This window comes from Lytechinus pictus, chromosome 2 (assembly GCF_037042905.1).
Source record: "Lytechinus pictus isolate F3 Inbred chromosome 2, Lp3.0, whole genome shotgun sequence".
Lineage (NCBI taxonomy): Eukaryota > Metazoa > Echinodermata > Echinoidea > Temnopleuroida > Toxopneustidae > Lytechinus > Lytechinus pictus.
In genome coordinates this window covers 40,373,620-40,394,385 of record NC_087246.1, presented here as the reverse complement: position 1 = coordinate 40,394,385, position 20,766 = coordinate 40,373,620, and the positions used below count along the sequence as shown (strand labels likewise).

The following is a 20,766-nucleotide window of genomic DNA, read 5'->3' as shown; positions in this document are numbered from 1 at the left end:
TTCACAAGGTTGACTGGAGGTTCATCAAATTTAATTGCAACTCTGAGTTTCACGCAACCTACGTGAGGTGCGATCTTCAGGCAACTGATAAAACTTTTCAATAACATTGAACAATGCATGTCGCGATAACGCAAGCGCGTTACACCAAACACACACATAGTGGGCGCAGGAAACTAGGTAACCAGTGCGCGCTGAGGTTTTTATAATTTGAATGTTTTTCAAATAATCGATACTCCGCGATGGGCGGTTGATCGATTAATCGATAATAAGATGAGATGCCATAGAATTCGATAATAATGAAAGTGAAAATGAAAATTATGCCTATAAATGCTGCATCACTAGTATTGGTGATGTCACTGCATTATACGATGTGCGTGCATGGTGATTACGGAAGATTGTCTTTAAAATTGCCATCGCGGAGTATCGATTATTTGAAAAACATTCAAATTATAAAAACCTCAGCGCGCACTGGTTACCTAGTTTCCTGCGCCCACTATGTGCGTGTTTGGTGTAACGCGCTTTGCGCGATCGCGACATGTATTGTTCAATGGTATTGAAAAGTTTTATCAGTTGCCTGAAGATTGCACCTCACATAGGTTGCGTGAAACTCAGAGTTGCAATTAAATTTGATGAACCTCCAGTCATCCTTGTGAACTTGTGTTTATTATATATATGTAAATATAAATATATATGTACATATATATAGAGAGAGCACCATATAGTGTTACAGTCCTTCACGTTTATAATTTCGTGGAGCTCAATAAATCGCTCTCCTCAATTGAGCTCCTCAGAATCGCTTTCCTTGAGGAGCTCAAATCAATTCAAATACAATACATGTATGATAAATTGTAGATTTTTCTTAACATCGTATATGCAAAAGCTGTGTAGCTATTAATTAATCTGTGGTGAAACTAGGCCTGGGTCAATACGTTAACAAAATATCGCGCTCCTGCTAAAAAAAAATAAAAAAAAATTTTACATCTTTAAATCCATGAAATGGCCATTTATTTTCCATAATTCCTTGAAATTATTTTGATTTAGTTGAAAACTATCAGAAAAATGAAGAATATTCACCTCTTTCCCGACTCTGATTTGAACTTACACTCGGTAAATATTGTAGTCCCACATGTAGACTTCCATGGTGTTGCCATGAAAATCTACATATGGGACTACAATTACAATTATTGCAAAGGTTTGTTACTCCGAAAACAAAATAAGGTTCTTAATTCAGAAGGTTCGTTAGTCCGAAAACCAAATAAGGTTCTTTATTTCAAAGCTTCGTTAGTCCGAAAACAAAATAAGGTTCGTTAATCCGAAAATTAAATAAATTTCGTTATTTCGAAGGTTCGTTAATCTGAAAAATGAAATAATCTGTGGCGAAGCCGGGAAAACCGAAAGGGCAAGCTTGGTGGAGGGGGGGGGGGGGGTTAGAAACACTGTTTCATTTTCAACTGTTATGAGGGTGGGAAGGCAGTTGCGCTGCCGAGCGTAATTTCTGGGGGGGGGGCAAAGCCAGAAAGGGGGCACTCCTCATGTCAAAATGGGCCTTTTGGTAATATTTCCACAATGGAATTATCATCTATGTGATGTCATTGGGTGTTTTGTAGTAATTAATTTGAGCAAGCCTTTTTTAAAGTGATTTCTGATTATTATGGTATATTGTGAAGTTCTAAAACTCGATTTTTTGTCTATTATGGGTCTAATTAAGCCATACTGTTAAAAGGGCATTCCTCGTGCGTTTTTTTTTACCGCTAATGCGTAAAATCACACATTTTTAATCGTGGAGCGGCATGATTAGAGGCATATACGCGCGCATCAAAATTTTAAAATGCCCCAAATCGACCATGGTTGGGTACGTTGCATTTCATTTTGAACATTTCAACAATTTGCATGCGCACGGGTATGCATGTGTGTTTTTGCTTGTAACATTATTATGCATCTTCGAGTTATAATTTCTCTGTCTATTGACATTATCTTCTGATTAATTTGATACCTCCCTCAGCCTCTTACGATCAATAATACGGGAATTCGCGTCCTTTCAAATTTGCATCACTTGCGCGTGCAAACCTAGGGACAGTGATTTTCCGTTTAAAAAAATTGCCTTTTCCGTTTCAGAAAATCCTAAAATCCGTTTCAGCATGTCAGAAAACGGAAATTCCGTTTCCCATAGACTTTGTGTACAAAAAAATTGACAGTTCTGTTTACCCATTGAATAGCAATATCACAACACTTGCGCTGGTCAAAATTTGTATCTGCCACTGTACCAACAACGCAGTAGAATCTGTTCTAATCGGACCTATGTGGGTACACAAATATTTTGACAAACGCATTTAACATGAATACATTCATGTTAAATGCGTTTGTCAAAATACCTTTCACATTATTTTACGGTAAAATGAAATTTTATCGATAATTTGGGGTTTTTTTTGACATCGTTTTCAGCAGTCAACGATTTTCGCCTATCCGCCATTTTGGATTTCAAGCTTTACTTCTGCAAATATGCAATATTCATGTATAGTCCCCCGCTTGTTTGCGTGCACTGTTTGTAGTGTGCTGTGTCTATGTGCAATCCTAGCATATACATTCCTGTACTGTACACTACATGCATGTAGTGATGAAATGGTGGTTTTATTGATTTTTCTCAGCTTTTTTCCCTTCTTTTCTTGTTGTTTATACCTGACCATAAATGTTTGATAGGAAAGAAAGTAATCTCACTCATCCATAATCTCCTCTAATCCCCTGACTCTTTTATCACTTCCTGGGTTTTGCTCCATTGACCCCCAAAATGAGTGGATATGTCCTAATTCATCCTAATGCATCCTTTTCTACTTTTATACATAACAGGAATCCTCACTCTATTTTCTACAGTTATCTCGTAATTCCTTATGGATGAACATAATATTGATTTAAATGATAATGGCCACTTCCAGCGTTACTTAAACCTGGAAATGCCAGAACTCCAATTTGATTTCCATCCTGAAGATCGTTCTATGCACTCCATATGTACCAAATACTTCTCTGAGTACGATACTGTTGTAAATTCCCTCAATTCAAAAAATAAACTCTTTCTCCTCCATCATAATATAAGAAGCATTAATAAAAAGATCGACCAATTTCAGACATTCATTGAGCAACTTTGTTATGGATATTACGTTATCGGATTTTCTGAAACGTGGTTGAATGACCAGCAGCGATCCTTCGTAACCATTGACGGCTTTACTTTTTATACAAACAATCGGGAACACAAAAGAGGAGGCGGGGTTCGGTTTTATGTATCAAATAACTTGAAAGTCAATGAACTTACCGAGCTTTATGTGATGTCTGAGGTTATTGAATGCATATTTATCCAAATAGAATTACCTGATAAAAAACAAATAGTTGTTGGAGAAATATACAGACCCCCTAAAGGTAGTGTCCATGATTTTTTACACTGTGCTCAAAGTCTTTTGTCAATGCATGTTTTGAATAATAAAAAGGTTTTTATAATGGGAGATTTTAATTTGAACTTGTTAGATCGTAATACCCCCTGTAATCAAGAATTTATAGATATGATGTTATCCAACTTTTTCATTCCATTAGTAACAAAACCCACACGGATTACAGATTGTTATCAACCTTAATTGATAATATTTTTGTTAACGATTTTTCCCATATATCATCTGGCATCTTGGTATCGGATATATCCGACCATTTCCCAATATTTGTTGAAATTGTATTTGATAGAGTCTCTAAAGATAACAATATTAAACATACATTTCGTGACTTATCGGATGACAATATTATTAGACTTCGAGAGAGACTGGAATTGGTTGACTGGAGTGAAATATACAATATTCACGACGTTAATGTTTGTTTTGACAAGTTTATGGACATATTTATGTCGATTTATCAAGAAACTATACCACTAAGAAAATTTTTCCGATCTAATTATAAAAAAATACCAAGACTTCCGTGGGTTTCTAAATCGCTCCTGAAGTCAATAAATCGTAAAAACAATTTATATTGTAAATACAAAAAGAATCCTGAAAATAGTCATTTAAAACGTAAATATGTTCGTTATCGGAACGTTCTTACATCCCTGTTACGTTTAGCTAAAAAACAGTATTTTGCTAATCAATTTAATAAGTATAAAAATGATGCATCGAGTACATGGAAGGTGATAAATAATGTTTTACAAACAAAGAAATCGAAGGAGTTCACTAAAGAAATTATAAATAATAATGTAACGGTTGTTAATCCTGCAGATATGGCTGACGTGTTTAACAACTATTTTGTTGATATTGGTGCGACTCTTTGCCATAATATTCCTGAACCTGACAAAAGATTCCAATACTTTCTAAAAAATCCCAACTCTAAAACCATTTTCCTTACTCCGATCACTGAATTTGAAATTAAAAATATTGTAAATAATTTAAAACCTAAGAAAAGTCCTGGATGCGACGAACTTACGAATTGTGTCATAAAACGTGTCATTAATGAAATTTTAACTCCCTTGACTTTTATATTCAACCAATCTTTGGTAACTGGTCTGGTTCCTCAAAATATGAAAGTAGCCAAGGTTGTTCCAGTGTTTAAAAAAGGCGATAGACGGATTGTCAGCAACTATCGTCCAATTTCACTCCTTACTTCCCTGTCTAAAATTCTTGAAAGATTAATCTATTCTCGTTTGACAAATTCCTTATCTGATAATCATATTTTATGCGACTCCCAATTCGGTTTTAGAAAAAAACATTCCACTGTACAAGCCTTACTTTCTTTTATTCACAAAGTGGCAAATGCTATTGATAATTCTCTGCACACAGTTGGGTGTATTCCTGGACCTTTCCAAGGCCTTTGACACGATTAATCATGATATTTTGCTTTTCAAGTTATCACATTATGGTGTGCGTGGAAAGGCCTTGGAATGGTTCATGAGTTACCTAACTAACAGAAAACAATTTGTTTCAATAGAAGACCATAAATCTCAAATGAAAACTATTTCTTGCGGTGTACCGCAAGGATCACTCCTAGGCCCACTGCTTTTCTTGTTGTATATTAATGATTTTAATAATTCATCAAATGACCTATCATTTATTCTTTTCGCGGATGACTCGAACCTTTTTTTGTCACACCGTAACCCTAATTTACTACTTACCATTTTGAATAGGGAATTGCGGTCTGTTCAGACATGGATTCAAGCAAATAAGTTGTCACTCAATGTAAACAAAACAAATTTTATGCTTTTCAGTAACTCTGTGAATTCTTTGCCGGACCATGTAATTATAAACAATGTTAATTTGCAACAAGTTAATTCCACCAAATTTCTTGGTCTTTACATTGATCATGAATTATCATGGAAATGTCAAATTGATTATATATGTAAGTTATCTTCTCGTAACACTGGCATTTTGAATAAACTTAAATATTTTTTTCCTGATCACATTTTAAAAACATTATATTCTACACTTGTTTTATCCCATATGAATTATGGAATATTGGCCTGGGGTAATTGCAATACAACCTTAAGTAATAAAATATTCACGATACAAAAACGAGCAATTAGGGTGGTTAATCAAGTTGGTTTTTATTCCCATACAAACCCATTATTTTTCCAAAATAGAGTACTCAAAATTTCTGATATATATGCATTTAAAGTTGGTATATTTATGTTTCAGCTTTCAAGAGGTGAATTGCCTGATACATTTGTTTCTATGTTTCAAAGGAACAATCTAATCCACACATATCCCACCCGGCTAAGTGACTCCTATCACCTTCCGCGTACTCGCACTCTCCTTGCTCAAAGAACTATCGCATTTGAAGGGCCCAGGTTTTGGAACGATCTTCCCGATGATATGGTACATAATGCCTCACTTAATATATTCAAACGTAAATTGAAAGCGATGCTTATCAATTCTTATAATTTCCCTTTGTAAACTTTTATATTCATGCACTTTGTTAATACGCTCTGGCCGAGTAATGAGTAATAAATAATTGTCATAGAGTGGCGGACTCTTTTTTATTTTTTTATTTTTTTGTATTCCTTACACAATCGTCACATTTTTGGCATTACTCTTTGTTATAATCAATTTACTTACCTGTCATCTCCTCATTAAGACCGATTTTTTTCTGGATCCTGCAGACTTAACAAGCCTTGCTTTTTTATGCAGGTTCCCTCATATTTCACTCTTTTAAATTGTCTTTAATTCCAAATCGCTATTTTGTCTAATTTGAATTAATTGTTATGCCTTGTCTGATTTGTATTCTCATAAGTTTTCTGATATTGTTTCATAATTTTGTTTGTACTTGTGAAATATGTGAAATAAAATAAAATCAAATCAAATCAAATTCCACTAACAACAAAGTATTGATTTTCTGTGTTATATGCAGCACCTAATTACTCTTGTACGTTCACAAGTAGCTCTTGTTCTATGTAATTCCTGCATTACCTACATGTATTTATAATCCCTGTATAACAATGATCACATTTGTGTACTACATGCTTTACTTGAAAGATTGTTTAGAAGGGAAAGAATTCGAAAATAGACCTGACTTGTAGACAATTTTGAAATAAGTTTAATTTCTATGAAAAAAAATCATCCCATCTTTATTTATGTAACCATGCAGCCTCATAATACTTATTGTTTTAGTTTCTTTTAGTGTTTTATAGGATTCGTTCTTAAATACATTAATTAGTATTTGATGTGTACATATAATTATAATAGGTATAATAGGTATGCGATTCATATTTTCAGTCAGGGATGTAGGGACAGTGATTTTCCGCGATCGCGGAAAACGGACGGAATTCACGGAAATTGCCTTTTGAAACGGAAAGTGCCATTTCAAACGGAAAATCACAGAAAACTTTTTTTTCCTCAGAATACACAGAACAGCAACAGTAATTACTCCAAAATCTCAACAAAATAAGAATATTAACTGGCCACAAAACCTCACAAAACACGATCTCACTTCACTACAAAGTATGACAATCCACACATCGTGACTGCTCTTGACTCCATCACTCCTGATCGTACCCCGCGGGCCTTGCCCGCGTCCGTCCCGGGTCGATCTTGGCCGGCGGCGGGGTCGGCCGTATCGAAAACATTCACATGCAAACAACACGGTCGTGTGTTGCTGCCCTCTACGTTTGAAGATGTAACAGCATGATATTCCGGTCTTGAAATCCAAAATGGCGGATAGGCTAAAGTCGTTGACTGGTCGAAACAATGTCCAAAAACCCCCAAAATTATCGTTTAAAATTTAATTTAACAAAAAAATAATGCTAATAATGTGAAAGGTAAGGATGTATTTATGTCAGATGTGTTTGTAAAATGATTTTGTGTACCCGCATAGATCCGATTAGAGCGGATTCTACTGCGTTGTTGGTACAGTGGCAGATACAAATTTTGACCAGCGCAACGCGAGTGATATATTGCTCCTGAATGGTAAACGGAATTGCCAATTTTCCGCGTACACAAAGTCTATGGGGAAACAGAATTTCCGTTTTCTGACATGCTGAAACGGAATTTACGATTTTCTGAAACGGAAAATCACTGTCCCTAGGGATGTAATGCATAACCACCCCCCCCCCCTTCTCCAAGCGTGTATAGGAACTGGTTATGGTAATTTTTTCTCTCTTTCTCTCTCTCTCTCTACTTCCTACCCCCTCATCCTTCACGTGCACTCTTTTGCTATAGTTTTTTTTGTCTCGCCTGCATAGCAGAGCGAGACTATAGGCGCCGCTTTTCCGACGGCGGCGGTGGCGGCGGCGTCAACATAAAATCTTAACCTAAGGTTAAGTTTTTGAAATGACATCATAACTAAGAAAGTATATGGACCTAGTTCATGAAACTTGGACATAAGGTTAATCAAGTATTACTGAACATCCTGCCTGAGTTTCAGGTCACATGACCAAGGTCAAAGGTCATTTAGGGTCAATGAACTTAGACCATGTTGGGAGAATTATTTTCAAAATCTTAACCAAAGGTTAAGTTTTTGAAATGACATCATAACTTAGAAAGTATATAGACCTAGTCCATGAAACTTGGACATAAGGTTAATCAAGTATTAGTGAACATCCTTCCTGAGTTTCAGGTCACATGACCAAGGTCAAAGGTCATTTAGGGTCAATGAACTTTGGCCAAGTTGGGGGTATTTGTTGAATTACCTTCATAACTTTGAAAATTTATGGATCTAGTTCATGAAACTTGGACATTAGGTTAATCAAGTACCACTGAATATCCTGTGCGAGTTTCAGGTCACATGACCATGGTCAATGGTCATTTAAGGTCAATGAAATTTGGCCACGTTGGGGTAATTGTTGAATTGCCATCATAACTTTGAAAGTTTATGGATAGAGTGAATGAAGTGTGGACATTGGTGTAGTTGACAAGTCTTAAGTCACCGTTCAAATGTCATCTATGGTCAATGAACGTGGTATTATGTCATTATATGGATGGAGTTTTTGTGAATGATTATTTTATAGTAGTTTTCAAAGTTAGCACTGCTGCTATATTAAATCGCGTAATGCAGGCGAGACTGCCAGAGGCGTTCCACTTGTTGTTTTATGATGTCACCACACTCGTGTAAATTTCAAGACTGACGATATTGTTGATGTTGTATTGATGTTGGCCCAACACTACTTCTGCGACATCCAAAAGAAGTAGAAGTTACAACTTCGGTCCAGTATTTATATGTTGACTCTTTGCCAACCTTTCCCTATTGTCAACATTGTGTTGTTGGCATGATGTTGGACAGATATCAATTTTTGCGATATCATAATGAGGTTAGATATTTACATTGGCCTAACGTTATGATTTTTACCAAATGCCAACACTTCGAGATTGACGATATTCTTGACGTTGTATTGATGTTTGCCCAACACTACTTTTGCGACATCATAATAAAGTCGAGATTCTAATATTGGCTTAGCATTTATATTTTCTGACCTTTCCCAGATGATGTTGGCGTGATCGGATATCAATTTCGCGATATCCTATTCAGGTCTAAGTAATTACAAAGGCCCAACATTATTTTTTAGACTGTTTGCCAACGTTTCACGACTGACGATATTGTTGACGTTGTATTGATGTTGTTCCAACACAACTTTTGTGACATCATAAAGAAGTCGAATTACAACGTTAGCCCAATATTATACGTTGACACTTTTCCAACCTTTCCTTATTGTCAACATTGTGACGTTGGCATGATGTTGGTTGGATATCAATTTTGCGATATTGTAATCAGGTTAAAATATTTACATTGGCCCAACATAATTTGACTCGTTGCCAACATTGCATAAATGCCGATAATGCCAACATTGGCGCGATGTTAGTTCAATGTCGATTTGTGCACTTTATTCTAACACTTTATTGTTCTTCATGTACATGTAATACTCTGATTCTTGTAATTTCAATTCCATATCATATTGTTAACTTCATTGTTTCAATTGCTTTCACAGATACTTGATCGAAATTGATGAGAAATGTTTCAGTAAGTATTGATTTTTGTGTTCTATAGTAAAGGGACACAACACACCTTTCATAAAGATTACAAATATAACTGTGAAGTTAAGTTAAATGTAAAAAGAAAATGCCTCTCTCTTTCTATCCGACTGTCTTTTCCCTCTACATGTTAAAATCCAGTATTTTCATCTCTTTTACCTCATACCTCACACTTTAAATGTGAGCCCAATAATAAATTTTTGTTTTAAGTTTGAATAAAATTGTGAAATCTTCAAAGGGGAAGTTCACCCTGAGAAAAAGTTTATTGAAAAATAGTAGAAAATAATATTAAAAGATATTGGTGAGGGTTTGAAGAAAATCCACGAAGTGTCTCGCCTGCATAGCAGAGCGAGACTACAGGCGCCACTTTTCCGACGGCGGCGACGGCGGCGTCGTCAACATTGAAATCTTAACCAAGGTTAAGTTTTTGAAATGTCATAACTTAGTAAGTATATGGACCTAGCTCATGAAACTTGGACATAAAAGTAATCAAGTATTACTGGACACACTGCCTGAGTTTCAGGTCACATGACCAAGGTCAAAGGTCATTTAGGGTCAATGAACTTAGACCATGTTTGGGGAATCTATATTAATATCTTAACCAAGGTTAAGTTTTTGAAATGTTGTCATAACTTCGAAAGTATATAGACCTTGTTCATAAAACTTAGATATAAGGGTAATAGTGTATCACTGAAGATCTTGCCTGAGTTTCAGGTCACATGATTAAGGTCAAAGGTCACTTAGGGTCAACAAACTTTAGCCATGTTTGGGTTATTTGGGGAATTGTCATCATAACTTTAAAAGTTTATGGATCTAATTCATGAAACTTGAACAAAGGAGCAACCATGTATCCTTGAATATTATGTGTGAGTTTCAGGTCACATGATGAAGGTCAAAGGTCACTTAGGGTCAACGAACTTTGGCCATGTTGGGGTTATTTGGGGAATTGTCATCATAACTTTAAAAGTTTATGGATCTACTTCATGAAACTTGGACATAAGAGCAATCAAGTTTTCTTGACCATCCTGTGCTAGTTTCAGGTCACATGACCAAGGGCAAAGGTCATTTATGGTCCACAAACTTTGGTAATGTTGGGGGTATTCGTGGAATTGCCATCATAACTTTAAAAGTCTATGGAGCTAGTTCATGAAACTTGGACGTAAGAGCAGCAATGTATCCCTTAATACCCTGTGTGCATTTCAGGAACATGGCCAAGATCAAAGGTCATTTAAAGGTTGCATCTTACCCTTCTGAAGTCCTTGTAAAAGTGGTTACTTTAGTTCAACTTTACCTAGGTTCATATAATTTGGTGTGTACGATACCAGCATGGATCCCAGGTCATCATCAAAGGTCATTTTCAGGTTAACGTTAAAGTTTACATGCAAGACTCTTATGACAAATAACACTGCAACCATAAATTATTTTTCAATCAAACTTGAATGTTAGATGAACTTAGGGGACCTGCATGTTATGCTGTAGTCAGAGGTCACATGGTAAGGTCAAAGGACATTTTCAGGTCAACGTTAAAGTTTATGTGCAAGACTTTCTTATGACACGTAACTATGCAACCGTATGTCACTTTTCAACCAAACTTGGATGGTAGATGTAGTTAGGGGACCTGCATTTCATTTTGCAGTCGGAGGTCACATGGTAAGGTCAAAGGTCATTTTCAGGTCAACGTCAGGGATGCCACTTTTCCGTCTTTATACGGAATTCTGGCTTTTTCCCTGCTATCTGTCTTTTTTCCATATTTCAGACTTTTCCTTTTTCCTGTGTAATAAAAGAATCAGAAAGTCCTCCTTTTTTCCGCCCTCTCTCTCTCGATTGCGATGCATGTCGATCGACCGAGTGAGAGATATTTGTTCTTATACAGTACATAATTTATAAACGTGCGCACTACCCACTACTTTCATTGAGTAATGCTTTTATCAAGGCTTTCCGATTAGAATTTTCGATATCCTGGCCAATCAATGCAAGCGACAAGTTCCGAACGCACGCACATAGACAAGCGCAAAGCAGCGGCACAAATCGCGATATATAGCGGCTGGTACATACGTATGTAAGGATGATGACGTCATCCAAGATGGCAACTTACGTTGACCAACGAAAGGATCGAAGATGACTATGTTTCGATCATCATTTGAACAGAATTAGCGGTAACTGCGGTCTGAGGTACGGAGTAGATGTAATTCGATTACATTTATAATTGAAATTGATTTACATTAAATCTATAATAATAGCATTATATTTTAAAGATACATCATACTTGAGGATATTGTACTCATTACATGTAATTTTCCTGATATTATGAGGCACTTAACCAATTGTTTTTAAACCCCCGCCAAATGAAGTTTGAAGGGGGTATATAGGGTACGGTCAGGCGGTCTGTTGCAGATCTTGCGCATTGCACGTATTCCTACTTATTTTTTTACCAATTGTCATGAAACTTGGAACACATATTGGCATGTGTCGGAAATTGTGTTGCCATGGTAACGGTATATTTTGGCCAAAATAAAGTAAAAATATTGCAGTTCAAACTTATTCCTCAGATTTCAACCAATTCTCATGAAATTTTGAACACACATTGGTATTGTTGTAAAGATGTGCAAGACATATTTTTGTGTGTGTGTCAGAAAATATGTTGCCATGGTAACAACAGATATGCCAAAAATTGGGTTAAAAATTTGCAGTTTTAATTACTTCCTCAGTTTTCAACCAATTCTCATGAAATTTGGCTCACACATTGGTCTTGAGGTAAAGATGTGCAAGACACATTTTGTGTGTGTCGGAAATCGTGTTGCCATGGTAGCAGCATAATATATGCCCCAAATTGTGTAAAAATCTTTTGGTTCAAACTACTTGATCAGTTTTCAACCAATTCTCATGAACTTTGGCTCACACATTGGTCTTGAGGTAAAGATGTTCAGGAGATATTTTTGGATGTGTTGGAAATTGTGTTGCCATGGTAACAATATCTTATATGTAAAAAATTAGGCAAAAATCTTGTAGTTCAAACTACATCAGTTTTTGTCTCACCTGCATAGCAGAGTGAGACTATAGGCGCCACTACGGCGACGGCGGCGGTAGTTTTCAAAGTCAGCACTGATGCTATATTGAATCGCGTGATGCAGGTGAGACAGCCAGAGGCATTCCACTTGTTAACCAATTCTTATGATATTTTGCTCACACACAGGTCTTTGGATAAAGATGGGAAAGACATATTTTTTTCCCTGTGTTGCAATCTGTTGCCATGGTAACAACATAGGGCGGGGTATTAATCACCTTCAGTGATAGTTGTAGTTAGATTTTGCTGATAATAATCTGATATAATTTACAACTGTGGTGCAGTAGTCATTTGTCCTATGAAGGGAAGAATATGTTGACAGTTATATCTCTGTTTTTAAACCTTCCAGCTACTTTTGAAGAAGGGTTTGTGGATCCTGGTCATGGCTTTAGCTTGGATGATTTAAGTACAATAGACGGATGCTTAGAAAATGGAACGTCATGTCCTGCCTTTGCCTACTATCCAAACAGTACCGTTAGTGAGTATATTCAATCCTGATATTTTTTATGAAAGTTAATGTTATCATATTTTTTATTAATAAAATAAAGTGGATATTTGTGTACATGTATATGGCTCTATCATTAAGCAAAAATACAATGGTGCAAACCCTTCTATTGAATTCCTTTGATGTACATGTTTTTATTTTGTCATCTTCTTTTATCTATCTCTCTTTATATATATAGACAGTATATTTATATTATTATGCCTCTGGTCTGTGCCCATGAAAGGTTGCTGAAGCCATTTTGTTTTCAGGTCATCTGTCCATTTGTCTTGTTTTAACTAAAGAATTGTTTGAGAGATCAAATTTAAACTTGGTCCAAATGTAAAATGTAGAGAATAGAGATTTTCAGCTTCGGCATCCAAGGAATACAATCATCACAATTGCTAACAGTAGAATGCTGTAGAAATGAAATAATCCATTTTAAAAGAAAAGGGAGCATAGCTCTCAAAAATGAAAGTAAAGTCACACTCATTCTCAGTGCTCATGGTATGGCAAAAAAGAAATGAAAATTCAAAATCCATTTCTGAAACATTCGTGAAAAACATGTGCATATGAATTGTTAGACTCACATTTAAAAGAAAGCTTCACCTTTTTTGCCTCGTGATATATGCGCCTGGATTTTTTTTTTGCTTCCATCATTTTTTTGTGGGGGGGGGGGTGAAGATGGTCATGATACCCGAGGTAACGTCCAATGAGATCACTCACATGCCAAAGTGTCTTTAAATTATGTGGCTTTATGAGATTGCTAATGCTATAGACAAAAACATTGAATTTTAGAGTTACACCATATACTACAAACATGACTATATTGAAACCACTGTAGAGTATTCAATTAGTCACTGGATATGTATTAAAAATAAAATACTTAAAGGTAAATTGTGACATTGGTTTAATTCCATTTTTTTTAATATATTTCGCGCTTTGCTTTCCGCAATATTGATATACAAGTTCTGATTCCTAACAATGCCTGGATTGGCCAGAATGTACTGTTTTGTTTTTCCAAAAAAATAAAATAGATGAGAAGTCCCGAATTGTCTGCTTTATTTGGAAGTATGGTTAATCGAAGGAAGGAAATATGAAGAGCGCCACCTTGAGACCAAATGATTCGATAACTTCCGATCAGTGCAAGACAACACCGCCCAGATTCGTGCCGTGTGCACAACATTTACTTTGAAACGTACGATCGACCTTGATCACATTGTCAACAATACGGGGAAAGTCCCGCTTTGCTGCACATTGACCGCGCAGACAGAAATCAGGGTTGTTCTGTTCCTATATTTCCTTCGATTTCGTAGAAAGCGTGTGTAAATACGGAAGATGCCTTGGACGTGCAGGCCCCTGTAATGCACATTTCAAAGAATCAGATACCGCGGACATGTAAAATCCTTGGTCAAACGTGCTTCGTGCAGTGACCATCACGACAATGACGTTATGCATGTTCAGCCCGGCTACCCCCACTTCTTTCAAATTGCGGTGATTTGGGTTTGTGTGTGTGTGTGTATATGAGAGATTTTTTCCTTTCTCTCATATATTTCGTTTCTCTCTTTATTACTTCCTCAGTGTATGGAAGGCTAGGCAAGCAGGACGGGAGGCGTGTAAGGATGCTTGTGAAAGGGAAAGAAAATGGCTATTCGTATTTCTTTCTTCCTTCCTTCCTTTCTTTTTTTTCTTTCTTTCTTATTTTCTTTCTTTCTTTCTTCCTGTTTAGTTACATTTTATTATACACAACTTTTCCTTTTCTAATTCCGTTCACTAAACTGTTATCACGTTTTTTTATTTGCTCATTATGATTCATATCACGTGTTGTATGATGTCTTTATTTATGATACTCTTGAAAAAAAGAAGGAAAAATAATAACTGTGCGTCCTATATAGACTACCTCTATCAGTAAATTACAGCCTCCACCTACAATACCGCGTGCTCTGTTTTTTGTAATATATATAGCCTACTATTCCGTTTCTTTTATTTTGAGGCCAGCTATAATAAAGGTTACGAGTCAATCAATGACATGTCAAGCTGCCTACGTGCTTGGGTCGAAGAACATCACGAATATTGTTATATTTTGGGGATTTCATTTCATCTTTCGTTCCAATGGGGTGTATGGCTTTACGATTTAAAAAATCTGCTCGCGGGCGAGCATAAATGTAATTTTTTGATAGTATATTCACGATTATTATTATACCTCACCCTTTTTCTTTTTTCTGTCTTTATTTTCTCCCCCGGGGGGGGGGGGGCACTCGACCAAAAAAAGTGGTAGGGGTGTGCCGCTGGCGAGACTAAAAACGGGGTCTTGGAGCGGGCTTATCGAGGAGGGCCCTCGGAACGGGCTTTTGGAACTACAAATGTTTGTGAAAATGGGGGTCCTTGGAACGGATCGCCAGCGTGTGAGTGCGTATCATTGGCGGCGGAAGCAAAAAAAATTAGGGTAGGTCCACCTGAAATTTTGGGATGGACACCAAAAAAAAAGGTTATCAACCTAAATTTTAGGAAAGTGGATCACCCAAATTGTTTGACAAGGAAAATGAAAAAAAGGTCATCAGCCTACATTTTAGGGGGGGACCACAAACATTTCAGGGGGGTCCACGTGAATTTAAGGGGGGGGGGACGCACGAAACAAAATTGACAAGCAAAAAAAAAAAAGGTTATCAACAAAAAATTTTAGGGGAACCGTCCCCCCCCCCACCTCAAGTCCCCCCTGTCCTCCCCCCCCCCCGCTTTTATGGTGCGTATGTATCCCTATGGAACGGGCATGCGTGCATGATGCAGCGAGTCCGGCGGGCGCCGAGTGCGCTCGCGTAGAGGTGGTCGGACAGCGCTCTGCGGCCGCTTTTTACCAAAATTGCAGCTTATTGTAGCAGATCAATGCGACCGGAACGGCGTAACGAAAAATATGCGAAGTTTTCGAGCGGATTTCTTTCTTCTTTTTTTCTCGATAAGAAGAAAAATGCTATGCTTTGGAGCAGCTTTCTTTGTTCTTTTCTCAATAACACAAAAATGCTATGCCTTGGAACGGAAATTTGAGTGTCAAAAAATGGGGGTCCCCTTCGCGGCACATACCCACTATGCATTATATACTGAGTGCCCCCCCCCATCCTTCTTTCTTGGAGGTACAAGCTTTTAGAGGGGACCGTGAGTCCTGAGCCCTTTCTGTACGCCCATGTATAGGGGGTCGAGTATATACTTGAGTAAACTAAATTTAGTCCTACGAGCGCGTGAGCTGCAATAAAAAAAAAAAAACTGACTGACAATAGTGCTAATGTTTAGTAGGTGCATGCTTATTCGCGCCGTCTCCGGGAAGGGGCAGGTTGTGGCGGAGGGGGGGGGGTGAGGTAATTGGTTGCCGACAGATATGAGTCATTAGGCTTTAGTGTTCCTCATCTTTACTTCTTTCGTCAATATACGGGCAGACCAAGAACAAAATATCTCGAATATTGTTCGGAGCGCAAACTGACTTTTGTTAAAGATTTAGACATAAAACAGGGACATTCTAGCCACTATTTATAACCATAATATGATTAGGAAGAGTATCATGCTCAATAAATGAAGAGCCCACTTGCAAAAGGGGTTAGGTCCATTTTTCATCAAATATGATTTTTTTTTTGTTTCAATGTATAGATTTGTAGTAGCTCTATAAGGTGATTCCAAAAAAAGTTGAAATTTCCATTAAAAAGTGATCTAATGGCAAAGAAAAATCACTTTTTTTAAAGGGGTTAGGTCCATTTCAGTTTAGTTGCAAAAGGGGTTAGGTCCACACAGAATTTTTTTAAAGATATGAAGACTGGTTGATTTCTTTTATATCCAATTTTATGTTCTCATGGTAGGGTATCACAAACATTAAATTTCGCATAAGAATATTGCAATAGGGGAGAATAAAAAAAAAAAAATTCTTGGAGTTGACCTATAACCCCTTTTGCAAACAAACTATTCTGAAGAGCTCATTTGACAAAAGGGGTTAGGTCCATTGTTCATTATTTGTTTTGTTTTCTGTCTCGAATCCTCTAAAATTTTAGTCGTTCTGATGAAAACAACGAAATTTTGAAATTCGAATCATATGAAAACGTGAATAAAAGTGGCAAAAATAAATCACCTTTTTAATCAAAATAGATTGGATTCATTCCAGTTTAGTAGCAAAAGGGGTTAGGTCCACAATGATAATTTTTAAAAGAATATATAGAAAAAAATTGAAGACAGGTAGATTTACTTCATACCTAATTTTATGTTCACATGATAGGGTAGTACATCATGACAATTTAGTTCCTCATAAAAGTATTGCAGTAAGTGAGAATAAAAAACATGGTTTTTCTCGGAATGGTAAAAAGTGGACCTAACCCCTTTTGCAACTAAACTCTTCAAATAATGCGAGCGCGAAGCGCTATCTTATTTTTTTATATTCAGTCTGACATGAAAATTGTAGATTTTAATCACAATCTATGTATGTCGATGAGTAATCAATGACAGCGCATAAGATAAAGCATAAGATAATAGTTTTTATACAAACCCGAGCATTTAATTTTCACGTACATGTAATGGATGATACGTCGAGCGCGACAGCCCTGCATGAACTGTCATCGGTTTTCATGGATGAAAAAAAAACCTTTCATGCACTCTTTTAAATTTCACTTCTCATTTCTTTTTTATATATTCTCCACCCTTTTACAACATGAACCTGAATAAAGGAAACTTCGAGAAAATTTAAAAGGGTGGTGAAATAAACGGAACACAAAAAGCAGGCCATGCAATGCGCTTACTTGCGTGGATGTGTACATCTCAAAATGATAATATCATGTATAAAAATATAAACATGAGGATATTATTTCATTTCATCTTGGATTAAAAAAAAAAAATTCGCAGTTAGTATCACTTCCCGAAAGGAATGTTTTCATTCAATAGCAATACATTAGAAGACAAATTGATTTCGAGAAAAATAATGAGAAAAACAATATAAATGGTCATTAGTGCGTAAATCCGATATCCATCACTTCCAACGTCATGATAATTACGTACATTATTATTACTATTATTAATACACCATCGTTATCATTTTTATTATATTGGGGGATATATACCCCACCCACTCCCGGGATCGAAACCTATATCTGTTATAGTCAAATAACAGAACGTTCCATCATTGTTTCCGCTCACCACACATGGTATTTCGTCATTATTTTATCATTTATCAATGATATGAACTATCATGACTAAAAATTTTGTCTACCATGTAGATATTTTGTTTCAATTATATTCTGTTGAAATCGCTGGATTACAGATGGGGTGAGGGCCATGGACACCTCCCCCGGCCCATAAAAAAAATCACCGTTAAGAAAACAGAAGAGAATAGGAAAGAACTGAGAGACAATAGGAAATAAATTATCATCTCAATAATAGGTCAAAATCTATCACAATCAGTGTTTTGTTATGAGGAATGTCAAGACATTTGCCCGATACGCCATTCTGTCCATCTCAATTTTTGCCCATTTTACGCTATTGGTCACTTATCATTGTCAATTTGGAATTAATGAGTTCTTGATTAATTCAGTATTGTTTTTATCTTTCTGTATTTTCGTTGCTATACAATTCCTATATCCGGTTGTGTCTATAGTCTTCATGTTCACATTTTCAAAGGGACTTTCTTTTATTTCAATATTGTTCTCCAACTCTTTTTTGGAAATTTTTTTTCGATTTATTGATTGGATAAACAAAATAAACTATTTACAATGCATGTAGCATAATCATAATACGGCCTGAAATACAATTGACAATGTTTTAACTGTATGAAACTAGGACTTAGACATAAAGAATGTAAAAGCATATAACTATCATGAACAATGCAGAAAATGCAGAGTAAAACTCCAAAAGCAAAGAAATGCTTGAAACGTATCAGCCAAAAAGGGGGAGAAGGGCTACACGGAAACTTATGAATTAAATTGGTCCGTAAGAAAAATTTAATGTCACAAATAATCAAAGTATTACAGGGGCCATGGAAACGGCGGGAGGGGCTGCAGCCCACGCACTGCAAAAAAACGTAAAAGTTACCATCGGATTATGATTATTTGCATGGGCAGCCCCCACCCCATCACACTTTCCAATCCGTTTCGCGGCCCTTGAGAAAGGGAAAAAAGTAGGAATCCAAAAGTGAAGTGTGAGCTTTATTTTGGTATATGCCTAGATTCAAAGAAATATATCACTTGTGAGTTATTGCCCCGTGGCCGCTGTGCATTCATATACTTCTACATATCGAATTACCGCTCAGTGAGGATTCACAAGTATAATTATAATTTTTCTCCTGGAGTTTATGAAAACATAATAGGCAAGAATATTTTCATCGGCAACATGAAAAATGTGCATCTCATATTCGTTAAACCTCGGGACCTGCCCATCATTTTCAAACAAGAATGTCATCTTTACTTCCAAAGGTAGGCTTTTCCCGCCCCAAACTATTCTTACAAGCCATATATAGACGAGTATATTTACTTTATCATCAATAATGATTTCAACATTATTTTCCGCCTGAGTTGTAAAATGTTGATGACGCCGTGGAGCTTAAGGCGTCGGATATAATACAACATTTAATTCGTCTTTCTATATATACTCTAAAAATGCGTTACAGGATAATTATGCCCTTTAATGATAACACCCACTTTTTCATGTATTCTACCATATTGATTGTTTTTGTTGTTGTTTTTGTGTAACTTTCGTTGGTATTTTATTTTGTTTATTTACACCCAGCTATCACTTCGGACCGTCTCGACCTCATATTCTTTCGGTTGTGTATTCAATAGTCCAGATACTTCTTTCATTCTCTTTCCCCTATTTCACGACGGCAGCATATCATATTTTGGAATCTATGAATTGAGGGGTTCGGGTTACTCTACATCTTTTAAACATATAGCAAGATAAAACGCAAAAAAATGCCATGTGATTTTTTTATGGCCAGCCCCCTTCACCCTTTCTGCTCAGCCCCCACACTTTCAACTCCATGCTGCCACTGCCTTAGCGTTAAATGACCCAACAACTCGACGCAAACAACATTATTTTTTGTGCGAGTGAACTAAGCGAGGGAATCCAGAAAATTATTCCTTCTTTCATGTCATTGTTTTCTCAATTTCTATTTCTACATCTTTTCTATTTCTATATCTTGGTCACAGATCTTCTTTCTTGAGGGCGGATGGTCCCCAAGTCCCCGCCCCCAACATGTACGCCATGCAGTGACATTGCATGTACTCTATTTATGTGACGCCCCTTTCCCCTTCTTGATATCAAAGCCATTTAAACCTCGCAGATTGCCGGTTTTTTAATCAAATCGCAGGTATATACAGAATATAGCTTTTACACATTACATTTATTCAACCCAGTTGAACCGAATATTTTGAGGTGGCCAAACATAGCAATGTGGGAAAATTTGTAAAAAGTCGCCAGCACGCGAGCAAATCGAGCTAGAAAAAATTGCCCATCGAAATTGACATTTCATTGTTTCCTTTCATTTCATCATACGTTGTCTCCTATAATTTATTTTATTACTTCTTGGGTGTAAAACCACTTGTAGGCCAGTGATTGAACTTAAAGGAATGGTCCCTACAAGGAGCGTTACAGAGCCATTTGAAGGTTATAGATGAAGAGCTCCTACCGCGTGGGCAATTTAGCAAGTTTATAGCACTATGTTGTAAGCAGTCCTTCTTTTTTCCCACTCTTTATTTTCATTCCTCGGCAGCCCGGTTGTGTCA

The 20,766-nt window shown here is 36.6% G+C and overlaps 1 protein-coding gene across 1 annotated transcript in view; it reads left to right on the top strand.

The window, feature by feature from the left end:
- Positions 1 to 9,439: 9,439 nt before the first annotated feature.
- Positions 9,440 to 20,766, top strand: part of LOC129254229 (phospholipid-transporting ATPase ABCA3-like) — a 90,171-nt gene continuing 78,844 nt past the window's right edge. The window contains exons 1-2 of the mRNA XM_054892679.2: positions 9,440 to 9,468; positions 12,893 to 13,021. The gene's annotated coding sequence lies outside the window, so the exon portion shown is untranslated. The remainder of the gene's footprint in view (positions 9,469 to 12,892; positions 13,022 to 20,766) is intronic.